The sequence below is a fragment of the Myiozetetes cayanensis genome, unplaced genomic scaffold, assembly GCF_022539395.1.
Source record: "Myiozetetes cayanensis isolate MyiCay16 unplaced genomic scaffold, myiCay2020 scf3, whole genome shotgun sequence".
NCBI lineage: Eukaryota > Metazoa > Chordata > Aves > Passeriformes > Tyrannidae > Myiozetetes > Myiozetetes cayanensis.
The window spans coordinates 25,698,296-25,712,569 of record NW_026087521.1 but is presented as its reverse complement, the minus strand read 5'-3'; the positions used below and the strand labels follow the sequence as shown (position 1 = coordinate 25,712,569).

Sequence of the window (14,274 nt, the reverse complement as noted above, 5' to 3'; positions counted from 1 at the left end):
TTTACTGGTTTCTTTCCTTCTATTGTTCCAGATCTCTGCTGCTAACACTGATAATAATTTCCCAAGATATTATTTTCTGCCTTTTTTTTCCTAATGTTGTATATCAGTTCTTTTTCCAAAAGCACTGTGATTTGTGGGCCAGAAGAGAGAACGTTCTATCAAAAATTAGTGGCAAATTCAGTGTCTTACCACTTACTGAAGCAACAGTAGATTCTTTGTATCATGGTTAAGAGTAGATTCTAGCTGCCTGGTAGATCACACACTTGATTTAATTTCTGGGACATTAAGATGCAATAGATTTTCCAACTACAGTATTCATATACATACAAAAATATTTTAAAGTTATTTTGGTGTTTCTAAGATATAAAAGTTAGCAGACTTCCGCAGTGGTACATAATTTAAAAATTACCTTTATAGAAGGGAAAAATAGCTCTGTGGTGCATTTTAATAAATTTTTGAAAATTTTAAAGCTAGATTTTTTTGTATATAATTCATATTTCCTATATACATGGTGATGTGTTGTTGTATAAAGATTCTATTCTAACTTTGTTTGAGAGAACCTGCATAAATGACACATAAATCATGTATAGTTTCTCCATTTATGAATAATGTGGCAACTCTGAACTTATGCCAATAAAACCATCATACTGTCATATCGTATACGGTATGTAACAGACATACACGCTTATAACGAGGTAGAGGATAATACTGAAAATCTCTTCCCTTTAGGTTTGGAAAATGACCAAAAAGTAGAAGTGCCTCACTTTTTGTGCCTTGGGAAAAATAGATCAAGAAATTAAAACTCCAATCATTACCAATAACTTTAAAATGTATTTTAACGTGCTGCAGCTTCAGTTACCCTCAGCTGAAGCTTCTCTATTTTAGCTTACAGGGTCTTGTGACCTCAGCCCATAGCAGAGTTTCAACAGTAATAGCGACAGCCATCTTGGATAAATGTAAGTGAATTTTTTCCTCATTTCTATAGTTTCTGTCCCTCACATGCACTTTTGGAGTTTTGTTTTTTTTTTTACTCAGGATGTAGACAGTATTCCTGACAACACTACTGCTGTGTGCCAGGTAGCATGATGGACACAAATTACCAGTAAAGCAACTAAGTGGGACTTCTTGCCTTTTAAATGTCACAGTATCAGACTCATCCTGTGCTTTTGAAATGCCAGTATGATAGCCATGCAGACTTTATTTCACCTGCAGCTAGCTGGATGGTAGTTTTCATTATGAGCCAGGATTAATCTGCAAAGAGAGAAGTAGAACAAAAAGATTTTGGCCATGTATTCTTGTTTTGGTTAATGTTAAGGATGAAATCTAGAGTTCAGGAAGTATTTTTCTAAGAAAAAGTTTATCGTCTTCAATCAGCTTTATCATTTCAGTTCTGCTTCATGTCAGATTATGGTAATCTGTTCCCAAATTTAGCTCTGCATTCACTAGCTATTGTATAAATTTGGGGCTGAAGCTGGAGCTGGAAAAGGCTACACTTTGTATGTACTGCCTGTGTAACAACTTCCACAAATATAAGTTAAGGAATTAAGGGCATCCCTTGATTCTTTTAAAGTCAGAGTTTTTTTCAACAAGCATCATATTGTTGTAGTGGTGAGACAAATAGAAGAAAATAGAAATAGGGTTATTAATTCAGAAAATCCTTCCCTGTATGCTGATAACCTGTTTCTACTGCATTTAGTAGAAACTTGCAAAAGATACCTGGGCTTGGATATTCTTCTCTATTTAGTCCTGAGCTGGCCTTTGAACATTTGGCCATTTCTGAACACAGTAACATCCTTGGTCTGTTAAATCACCATGCCACTCCTCCATCTTCTATTTGCTTATATACATAAATATGTATGTAACATGAAGATATACCTAAATTTCCAAGTTTTTATTTACGTGTAAATAGTTGCATTCTACCCCTGAACCTGCAATAGTAACTTCTTAATGACCTCAGATACCTAAATACATGGTTGTTCAAATGCAACCTGTTCTCTTCATGTGGTTTCATAGGATGTATCTGTCATGAACTGTATGAAATACAAGGCAACATCTATATGGCAGTTAAGAATAAAACCAGTAGTGGAACTGCCTCCATCCATCCATCTTACAATCATGTCATTCAAAGATCGATAAGGGGCAGTTTTGATGTGTTACCTGCAAACCTCTAGTCAGCTTAAAAGTCATTAGAATTCAGATCTTCTTTCAACTATGTATGTTAATGTCTCCATAATAAATGTGAGACCAAATCATATACAGCAGACTCTGGAAGCTATGAGAGTAGAAGTATGTGTACTGAAACCAGTTTGTGATTATCTTGAATTTCTGTGTGTCTCAAACTTCATTGTGCCATGTAGGAGGGAGGTGGGCATTATTATCAGCTGCACACAGAAACCATATAGTAAAAGCAATTGCATGCTTAGAATCTACTACTTTCCACTAAAACTATATGAATGAAAAAAAGGGTGTAAGAAATGTTGGCTTGGCTACCAATTACGCAAATGAATATACTGAATCATGAAGAATAATTCCTAAAATTTTTCAGAGGAAACAGGTTTAGTTAAAAACCTTTGCAAACCCTGAGGACCAGTGTTTTATAATATTTATCATAAATATTCATTTAATTTCAAAAGAAGAGAAGGTGTCCTTATTTTTGGCATTGCAAGGCTGAGTTAATGAAAGAACTTTGAAACCACTGTCAATAGGAAGTATGTATAGCTTTTGAAGGTGTGTGAGTATAAAATAAATCATAGGATCGAGTGGGTTGGAAGAAAACCTCCGAGATCATCAAGTCCAACCCTTGATCCAACCCCACTGTGGTTAATAGACCATGGCACTCAGTGCCACATCCAGCCTCATCTTAAAAACCTCCAGGGACGGTGAATCCACCTCCTCCCTGGGCAGCCCATTCCAATGTCTGATCACTCTCTCTGTAAAAATTTTTTCCTAATATCCAAACTAAACCTCCCCTGGCAGAGCTTAAACCCCTGCCCTCTTGACCTACTGATTGCCTGGGAGAAGAGACCGACATCCACTTGGCTACACCAGCCAACTGATCAACAAAGATCAAGTTGTGAGGAATTTCACAAAATCAGCACTATAATGATAACAGTTTCAAATCCAGCCTTATCTACATGCTTATCAAATACCAATTACTTTGTTGGACCAAGTATGCCAACATAAATTCGTTGTGACTACAATGTCCTGTATTTGTAATCTTTTTGACACTACAGTTTGTGTCACATCTCTGTCTCATTAAACGATGGGATCCTTGTGTACCAGAATGATCTCCTGCTTTGATAACTGTCTCAGTCTTGTAACAATATCAAGATTATTGAATTAATAGAATGATAACGTGATTAGATAGATCTTGTTAAAACAATATTCCCTTGATAATAGATAAAGTGTGTTTTTATTTTTATTATTTATGTGGCTCTTCCAGTTGTCTTTGAACTGGGGAGACAAACAAAAATTAAAAGAATGTGTTTATATATTTCAAACTTTGGGGTTTTTTAACTATAATATATATCATGTCTAGCATTCAGTGTGTGTGTATATATATATATAAAAAATATGCATATATATATATAAATATATGTCTAACTGCCATGTTGGTGTTTACAAATAGCTCAGCATTTAACATTTCCGTATGTTACACAAGGACTTTGAAATACAGTAAAAAGGGTTTTGTGAAAATTATGTTATAGAAAGTGTGGTGGAGCATGCTCAGAGGTTGTACAGTGTGAAAAGCTTGCTATAAAATGATTCAAGATACTGAGAAGCCAGATGCTCACAAATCCAACCTGCTAGTTTATTTGGCCAAGAAGATGTAGCATTTGTGTACTTCATGTGTGATATAAACTTCTAGGAATTTCAGTTTCTTTTCTGCATTACACTATCATGTTTCCAAAAGTCTAGAGGCATTTGTGCTCCATAGTAAAAGTCTGAGGATTTTGTAGAGATACTGAAGTAACAAAGGTACCTACAGTCATAAATATTTTGTTACATTATTCTTGTGGTTCCTTATAATTGGCCTTACATCCTCAATGAATAAAAGACAAAGAAATATTAGGCACTTAATAAGGAATTCAGTCTATTTCCACAGAATATAATACTGCAAATATATATTTTATTCAGACTGAAATTTCCTTTGTTTTATTGTTCCTTGGACAGTGAAGTCTAGATGGTTGGATTAAGGTGAGGGTTGTGCAGATGTGTCTTTTTCAAAGACCTGTGCACTCAGATCTCCCACCATGTTCATTTCCAAAACCCACACATTTTGCTGTTACCTGCAAATTAATGGAGAGAATATAATTGTTCATTTCTCAGTGCCTTTGAATCTTAAACTGGGAGATGCACTTTGGTTTTTTTCAAAATTCACTCATTTAAAAAATTGCTTTAGGATATCTTACATTGGGCAAAACTTAGCAAGGGTATGGCTTTTAACCACTTTAGTGAGTTTGCTGTTCAGAAATTCCCAGTAATAACTGGGTCATCACTGCTGACTGGAAACAGATAGAGACTGTTAGATGTGTATATACACTTTTTTAAAGCTTTGCTCCTTTCCAAGGAAAAAGTAAATAGTCAGCTTAAACCTCTTCAGCAACTCTATAAACAAGAAGATGCCAACAGTATGTCCTCTTCTCTATTACCTGGGTGTCCTGTCTATGTTCTCCTTCCATGTGTAAATCCTGCTCTAATTTCCTTCTGTTTGTTGCCACTGTTTGATATTTATAAAGTGTTTATAAAGTTTGTAGAGAAAATAAAGATATCCAACTTAGTAATAATCCTTAACTGTTCGTTTGAGTCAACCATTCACATACCTCTTTTTCGTCTCCGTAAATATTTTTTTTTAGTCATTGTTGTGACTTGTAACTGAGTCTGACTGCCCATAGTTTAAAAAAACTCTTCAGAGGACATAAGGTTTAGTTTTCTTTAACAGTTTCTTTAGAGTTGTATTAAGTATTCCATTCACAACATTTTAATTGGTTTTTTTAGCACTTTTCAGTGCTAAAATGCTTTGAAATTTTTTATATAAATTTGCTATCAGAAAAAAATTTTGAGGAAGTTGAAACCTTCCTATATTTTAAAAAAAATATCGTTATTATTAGTTTTTCAAAAGTTGCATAATGTCAGAGTCAGGTTCACCGTAAGGCAAAACTTTAATTTTGAAATTTTGTTCACTAATACTCTTATAAATAGACACTGTAAAAAATTTATTTTAAGAAAAAAATTATCTGGATACCTCCTAAGCAATATTTTTAAGCCTTCAGAATTGCTTGTGAATCACAGAAGTTCCTTCCATGCTATTGATTAATGCCCGTCTTTTGTATTTCAGAAAGGGATTGGTTTTCTGCATATTTGGGCAAGAGCAAAACACTACTGTAGGACCTGAAAACCTTATATATATTTCAAGTCTTGTTTTATGAAACACTGTAGTTTTGAACTTACTTGCACTTCCAGATGGAAAATAATTTTTCAGTTATTACTTTTAATTTAAAGACAAGTCTCAGTGTCTTCTTACAGACTTGAAGAGCAACAGAAGCTATGGTAAAACACAGAAGGTGGTACATGATCTTTTCACTGAGATTGCTGTAAACACTGTATATATGTGAATTGTAGTACTGTCTTGTGTCAAAAGGATAATATTCTGGGTCATGCAGTATTTAAATTAATACTTCTGGGCTTTAGTAAGCCCAGGTCATGAAACAACTCTCATTCCTGAGGGTGGTTCTAGGAGCAGTTGTTTTTACTGTCAAACTTGGCAAACTACTGGCAAAGTTGAGTTTAGATCAGTGCGATTTCAGAGTTGGATCAGGTGTTTGGGTACAAATGTGCATTTTCTTATGCTTGTAAGTTGTAGTCAAGTGTAAAAAATACTGATAGATTTTTAATTACTATGGCAAGAATTCAGTAAGACAGTAGTAGTGAAAAGCATATGTTTTAGCCATTCCATTCCAAAATACTTATATAGCATTCTTTTTTCATCATTAATCATATCTTTGCAAAAAATCGTCAGATTTTTATACTTGTAAGTACATGCCTACATATAATAATTGCCTTTAGATGATGCAAAGGATGTTTGTTTTAAATGCCCTATAATTTTGGGAAATAAGCAAAGTAATAAAATGCTGAAATAGGCTGGAGTAAGAGGTGGTGTGGAATCCCCCTTGCTTAAATTTTGTAAAACTGGTTTAGACAAATATCTGTCAGAAACAAAACTGGTTATTGCTTTTGAAGAGAAGGATGGGTAGCTCACTTGCAAAGGCATCTTCTTCTTGTCCTGCAATTTGGATAACAATTTTTTACTAAGAAATACTTTTGTTTCATTTAATTTCAATTAATGAAATTAGTTCAAATTAGATTCCTATTCAGTCGTTACAGCAATTATGCCTATATGTATATTTAATGAACATTGTTTTGTGAGGTTTTGTTATGAGTAATCCAAATAGTATGACAAAGAAGCTACATCTATTACTTTACGAATAAGTATCTGAATTCTATTAAGATAATCTCTGTGTAGTTTCTAAAACTAAATAAAAGTGAGAGGTAAATAGAAGTTTGTACAGAAAATACTTTTAAACAAAAGTCTGTGTCTCAAATGTTGCTGAAGGTTCTGTACTTACTTCAAATTTACACTATGATATAAGTAATACTGAATTTTCATAGGCTCAAAGCTTTGTCACTAATTGATTTTGTGTTTAGCGAGACAAATAAAAACAAATTCTTATGAATCTGTAATTTTCAAGGAAACTGTGTTCAGAGAGCTTTGTAATATATTGCCTTATTAAATGCTAGGCACTGTCATGAAAAAATTTTGAACAGATTTAAAAGAAATAAGGACTTAAAAGTTTACTGCTTTCAAAACTAGTGGAGAGATATTTCTACCCACTTCTCCATATTAGGGTGCTGTTTGCTCCCTGAGTTGTAGGAGGTAAGGAACTCGAATTCCTCCCCTGTCAGCCTGAAAGGAGGAAGAAGAACCAGCTGTCAGGCTGCTCCTGCAGCTGCGGGAGCCACTGGCACTTGCTACCCCAGAGCACAGAGTGCCGGTATTGATCCAAAGTGGAATAGTTGAGAGAAACAACTGAGTTTCTGGAACCTGTTGGTGAACTACCACTCCTGACGAGTGAGACCCTTCAGTGCAGGTCCCAACTGTGGTTTCAGTCCTTGTCCAGGACTTGTCCTTCTCCTCATTCAGTGAGAGAAGGGGAGGTGGGACATGACCCTGGACATCACAACCTTTAAATGAAATGCGTTAAACCCCACTTTTATGTCTTTTCAAAGAAATCAACATTTTCAGTGTAAGAAGTGTCATAATATTTTCTTTTATTCCTGTCTGCTTGTCAGAACTGCCTTTTTTTTTTTTTTAAGAAATATGCATTTTGTGTGGTTTGCATTAATTCAGACTTGGGCTTGGCTTGAAATGTGCTGTTGCTGTTTCTGACTGAAAGGAGTTGTGTATCCAAAACGTCCCTTGTAGGCCTATTAGACCTCTACATTTCCACATTTCCCTATAAATGTTGCATCATAAGGATTTTAAAAATATGCATTCTATTTGGTAGTCCTGGACCTGTTTGTTTTCTTACAAACAGTCTCCAATATCTAGTAAATCATAGTTCTGTTCATCTTTTGAAAAGATAAATAATACTTCTGTAAATACTTCTATAAATATATAGTGACATCCTTAACAAAAATGTATTATTCAAGAAATATCAACAACATTTTAAGGTAAGTTAATGAAGTTATGTTCAAACAGTGTAATAATCAAACTGTTATCTGTATACAAGACTGAAGAAAAAAGCTTGCTAAGTGCTGCCCCATTTTTGAGATTCCTCTTGAGAATGAGTTAGCTAAAATGAAGGTGCTCTGCAAGCTTTATTTAAAGATCCATGCTTAAAAATGACGAATTTTATAGCATGTATTTTCTGTTTATGTGCCTGTCAGTTTTAAACAGCCTTTTACATGCAAATGCATGATGACAGTTCTATATTCTGTGCAATTTCTTCACTAGAGTTTTTCATCTATTGGAATAATCCCTTAACAGATATTTATAGAGTTTTTACTGTTATTTTGACAAATCAGACATTGTTATTAAAATTATAAAAAAAGTATTTCTAATGCTTTTTGCGTTAGAAGTTCTAAACTTTTTTAAAATTACATATGTTTTCTAGCTCTATTTTAGTAAGCCTTTTACAGAAATTGTGTCTTTCTAGTTCCACTTTTTTATTGAAAGAAGATCCATCTTTATTGCTCCTTCAGTAATTTCACGTATGACTGTAGCAAGCTGTGTGTTCCATTGAGTTAACTCATGAATATCATATACTTTACCAGTGCTAGATGTGGCTCCCCTTAGAGATAGATCATTTTGCTGTAATTATCAAAGCAAACTTTGGTGTATTATCTGTAATATTTGTAGTTTGGAAAACTTGTTGCTAGTTGTGCTCTCAAGGTGACAAGTTGTGAGGATTTCAACTGTATTGTCCATTTTGGTGAATGCCTAAGCAGTGGCTTAATCATGGAATGGTTTGGGTTGGAAGGCACCTTAAAGATCTTCTAGTTCAAACCCCACAGCATGGGCAGGGGCACCTTCCACTAGACCAGGTTGCTCAAAGCCCCATTCAACCTCTCCTTGAACACTTCTAAGAATTGGGCATCCACAACCTTTGTGGACAGCCTCACCAGCCTTACAGTAGAGTTTCTTCCTAGATCTAAATCTTCCCTCTTTCAGTTTAAAGATATTACCTCTTATCACTGCATGAAGAGAGGACTCTGTGATTTCTAAAGAAAACAGTAAATTTACCTCATCCCTAGGTAGCACTTTGTATTCTGATACCAAACCTGCAGACTTCAAACAAATTGAGAAAACAAAATACAGTATTTCCATAGTCTTGAACAAAAAAAAAAAAAAATAATTGGCAGGTGACATAGAAAGTCAGTGAAAGGACAGAGACACTCACCTGTGTCTAATGAAGGAGATGACATTTCAGTAAATGGAAGGTACTTAAATATATGCTGTGTGTTGGCAGTCTCCCAAAACTGCTGGTGGAAGTGTGTCTGGGGAAAGCAGCAGCCTATTGAAGAAACTACTGCTTTGAACTGTGTTGTGAGAGTGTGAGCAGGGACTGGCTACAAGCTGGTATGAATCTTGTATTGCTTGAGAGCAACATATGACACACAGGACAGTTTTTCTGCCATTATCACCCAGGAACCCTGTGGCCTTTCAAATGAACTATCAGAAAGTCCAAATTCGTCTTGCCTAATCTAAGGCATTTAACTTTAGACGCCCCTGTTAGAAGCAGAGGCAGTCTAACTTGTGTCTGCATTACAATATATGTAGACTATACTGGTTTTACAAGGAGGGGACTAGTCTGTGGATTTGCACATTTTCTTCTGTTGCCTATAAAAAGTGCCCAGGGCAAGCAGACACATCAGTAAGAGGCTTAAAGTGTTGTGGTACAAACCTGGCCTAAGAGTCACTGGTTCATGTTAAGATACTATGAACTCCATAAGGACTCTTCTCTATTAGATAGCACTTAGGACATATCCTTATTAAAGTTAACCAAAATATTGAGTTCTTATTCTGTTATTCACTTTCTATATTAGTTATTTCTGAAAAGACTAAAAAGTACTCAATCTAATAAACTTGTCATCGCATATTAAGCTACCACATGATGCTGTATAGTGTAAGAACAGTGGCAGAAAATTCAGTATGTACACCAGGGCAGATCTCACTACAGTTCCTAAACACTGCATTTGTTATACAAGTAGGTGTTTGTTGAACAAACAGCAAGACAGATAGGAAAACAAAATCAGGCATGCAGAAATGTCTATTCTGTATGTGCACGTGGCTATATTTTATATAGAACAGGAAAATTTGAAACCCTCTCCTTCATATAACACATCTCAAGACCATGAAATGCTGCAGTAGTTTCTAGTTGGCTAGAATATTAAAAGGAAGCAAGTTAGATGCATGTGCAATTGCAATGCCTATGCAAAGCATGTCTTTTTGCAATAAGGTGAGTAGCAGATGATTATGCACTTCCCAATACTTGTGTATATAGACATCAGATCTGAGGTCCTTGAAAATTTGAGATTTTTCAGCCTGAATAACTAATACTAGGGCGGCTTCTGAATACTTTTATGCCTTCCTGATCCTGGTTAGCATAGCTAGCATGAGGCCTTGCATAGAGCCTTTGGGTGTACTCCCTCCCTTAGTGGAAGTCAGTATTTTAAAATGTATGTTACAGGTTTGAGAAAATAGTTAGGACATTGTGGCTTTAACATGATTAATCATATTGGTAGAATCAGGACCGTTCTATGACTACTGTTTAACAGATAATAGAAACTAAGGATTATTGTAGTTCTCCATCCGGGTCTCCTTGTAGTACATATTCATATAGAGGTATACTTTCCATATTTTCTCCATAACACTTGAAAACACTTTTGTAAAATACATCCATCTAATGAAAACAAACAAACCAACAAACCAAACAACCAAAATGAAGACCCAAATCCTACACCAAATATTGCATATTGGGTAATTTCTTTTCCTTCTAAAAAATCCTGTATGTGCTCTTTAACTGAGACTGTTTCTTTCAAAAAAAGTGTGAAGCCCATATATTAATTCAGTAAAGATCCATTAATCCATTTTCCTCATATCCAAGAAAGTCCACCGTTCCATTATATATACCCAAAACATACATAAGCAATGTACTGGCAAATTGTTCTAAACTCCACTACACTTTTTAAAAAATTTTAACTAATGAAAGATTCTCTTCAAATTGCTGTAGAAAGCTCAGATTTACGTGAACAAACACACAGCAGTTCTCTGGCCTGATGAGTGTTTTCTTGCCCTAGTTCTGGCATCCCTTGACAGTATTTGTCACTGTTTTCTTGCACTGTTTTAGTCTGTGGCTGTTGGTGGAGGACGCTAATGGTAATTGTCAGAAATGAGTTGGTGACTGCATCATCCCCTTATTCTCTTTCAATACCATTTTAAACCATTCACTGTCTTGCAGTACACAAAATTAATTTTCCTGTAGTGAAGAGCTCGAAAGCAGCTTACTTCACCTGCCCTTCTGGCTTCAAAAGCAGACAGTTGGGCTGCAGACCTGCACTTCATGATTGCTGGTATGGCTCCCTTTTATCACAGACTGATCAAAAGAGCCTAAAAATGGACAAATGAGGGATTTTATTGAACCACCAGACAGGAAAATAGGTGAATTGGATTAATTCCAACACTTCTTCTTGAAAGCCTGAGAATTGTCCACATGTCAACTGCTCTTTGGGCCAAATGATAGTTTTTATTGCCTAAATTTGACTGAGATCCGTCCATATTACCCAGAGGTAGGAGCAACTAACACCAGTTAATACCTATGCATTCCTGATGAATGTACATAAAGCTAAAGAGTACTTGTCAGCCTTGACAGGGTAAATAAAGAACTTTCCTATTAAAGGCTACTTTGACTAGATCAAAGAGTGTTTCTTTTATCTCTAGCTCAGTAAAATCTGTAAGATACGCTACTGATATGCTTGGATATTCCATTTTCAGTCTTCTGCAACTGCGGCATGTGCCTTTGCTATGGCTACCAAGACTCAAAGGAGAGGGGACAGGATTTGGAATGGAAATCTTGGATATGTTATTTGGGTCCTAGGCAAGGAGGCAGTGATACCCAAATCATTTCTGTTTCTATTTCACATTTCTATCTGAAACAGTACTTAACTGGGGGTTTTATTTTATGTTCAAGGGTTACAAGGAAGACCAGCTCAGTAACCGACATGCTGACCACAGTTGATGCCTAAAGTATGTAAAGAAAGAGTAAATCTTTACATGTCACAGCCTTGTCTCGCAACATTTACACTAGGCAAAATGTGTTTTCAAATATCCATTTTAATAAATATGTTCTTATTATCTAATTGATCCCAAGATTGGGCAGATAATGTATAAGCAAGCTAACATGCAAATTTAGGCATATGACAGCGTAGCCAGATTTTACATGGGCAAAAACAGCAGCTGGAGAAAGCCCTGGCTCCTCCCATTGTCAGGGAGACAGTTTTTCTAAGTATCATACAAGTGAAAATTGTATCTTGTATTATCTTATATTATCTTTTCCATAACCTTAAATTCAGGGAAATGATAATATCTCTACCCTTGTCCAGGGGAAGCTGCATTCTACACCATGCAGCCTTATTTTATATATATATATATAATATATATTATATATATATATATATGGCTTTTAAAAGGGCAGCTGCAAAAATAACATTGAGTCTGACTTTATATCAGTTTCCAGTGAGATTGTACTTCTGACTTCAACAACCTTTTAGTAGACTGTGTTTACACGGACATAAACAAGAGAAGAATTTGCCCAGGATGTATCACACTATATGCATATAATCAGCTTGTCAATATTCAACTCCTATACGTGTAACAAAGTAGAGGTCAGAAAGGTTCCTGTGTCTGTTCTTGTTCTGAGGAGTGCAGGAGACTAAGGCACAAGAGTGCACACAGAAAAGCATCAACCTGCACAGATTTGAGACTCTGGCATTTATACATATATCTTTAAATGGAACTTTGGCTTGGGGATTGTCTAGCTTTGAAAATCATACTGTGTAGATGCTGGTCATGCACATTCAAATAATCACAATCTCCATATTTCTAAAATAGACCCTGATTCATTCTCCCATTTTTGCACCAGTTGTAATGCTTCGTTTTACTTCCCTGGCTAGTGGGTGAAAAGAGAGGAACACATTGCAAGTCAATATTTCAAATATTCAAGATTTAGCTGAGCTGAATTATTTTCTGATTGGATCTGGTTTTTTGCTTACTATTTGAAGACTTTTCTTTGGGAAAGTGGAGTTACCACCATTTAGTATCTACAAGAATAATTGTTTCACACTCCTTTGCTTTAGCTCTTCAGGAAGCTGGAAAAAGGCAAAAGAGTTGTTCAGCTGAGCTCGGAAAGATTTCTCTTGGCTAGTCTCTACTCCTTAAAGCAGAAACTCTTAGAGGCAATCAGAGCAATTAACCACTTGTTGAAGATCTAGAAATATTGATGACAACCTTCAGCCTGTGCCCATTTTACCAGATAGACAAAATGCAAATATAGAAAATTTTAAGGTGATGGTAATTTGGTTTCTTGGAATGGAGTTTGATTTGGGCATGTGGGGAAGGAGTACTTCAACGTGTTTGGATGCATTTTGTTGGAAAATCAGAGTATTAAATTAAGTTACTTTAAAATACGATGTGCTGTTGGTGGTGTTGGAGCTTTTTTAAACCAATAGAAACTGAAGTCAGCTAAAGTCAGCAGTTTTGCTGAAATTTTCTAAGTCTGTCTTGTGTGTACTGAGAACCGAAATACAGCAACAATCCCATCATTAGGACAGTATACTGATTTTTTCAAATTGTTTTGTAAGATTAATAACAAATTTTAATTTACATTTTTACATTTATACTAAGGATCATCTGTAGGTGATACAGTTCTGCTTTGAAAGCATATAGGGTATCACATATAATTCCAATCTAATAATCATTTTAGTGGCTCTGAATGGATACACATGAATGATTCTCTTCAGTGGGGTTCACTCATATGCTGATGTTTTGTTCTACAGCGTAAAGGAAAGGAAGTATTCTCATCACCAAATTACATGCCTACATCGGGAGAGTCCTTATGTGATTCATGGAGAGAAAGCTCCCATACAGAACAATTCAAAATTCAGAATAGAGCTCAATTTATTCAGTCTGAATTGCTATCTAAAGGAGCTTCTCGCTTTCTCTCTTAACTGTATAAATATATACAGATACTCCTAATTTATACTGTTAAAGTTACAAGCTGTGGTTTGCTTGGCTGCAGGCAGTTTGTGCACTAGCTGGCATTGTCTTGTGAGGGAAAAGGTGCAGATGGATCAGGGTTTTCTGATACACAGATAGCAGCATACTTCTGTAAAGCTTCCTAGGTCAGTAAGCCATACGGTCCTTGAGCTTTCTGTAGGTCTTGTAGTTCATCATGATGGTAATATTTTACAAGTACTGCAGCTCATTAGAAACAGGACTGAAACTTAGCATATTACTGGTCATCAAATCGTTTTAAATATCAGTAATTCATGAGTGTCATTGACATGAGGCAAATAGGTATTGTCATCCTAAAACTTCATACCCCATTACCCACATTTCAAATTCATAAAGCTTTGTTCTTGAAACAGTTCAAACTGGGAAAGAAGTTTAAATTTCTGGTTTAATTCTTGTTCCTGAAATATTTGAAATGCATGCGT

The 14,274-nt window shown here is 35.5% G+C and overlaps 1 protein-coding gene across 11 annotated transcripts in view; it reads left to right on the top strand.

Moving 5' to 3' along the window:
* The window catches only part of FOXP2 (forkhead box P2), a 407,335-nt gene that overhangs the window by 321,037 nt on the left and 72,024 nt on the right, over nt 1-14,274 (top strand). Inside the window, exon 3 of one of the 11 annotated variants that reach the window (XM_050324246.1) lies at nt 886-956. The exons of the other annotated variants lie outside the window; for them this stretch is intronic. The gene's annotated coding sequence lies outside the window, so the exon portion shown is untranslated. The remainder of the gene's footprint in view (nt 1-885; nt 957-14,274) is intronic. 11 annotated transcript variants of the gene reach the window in all.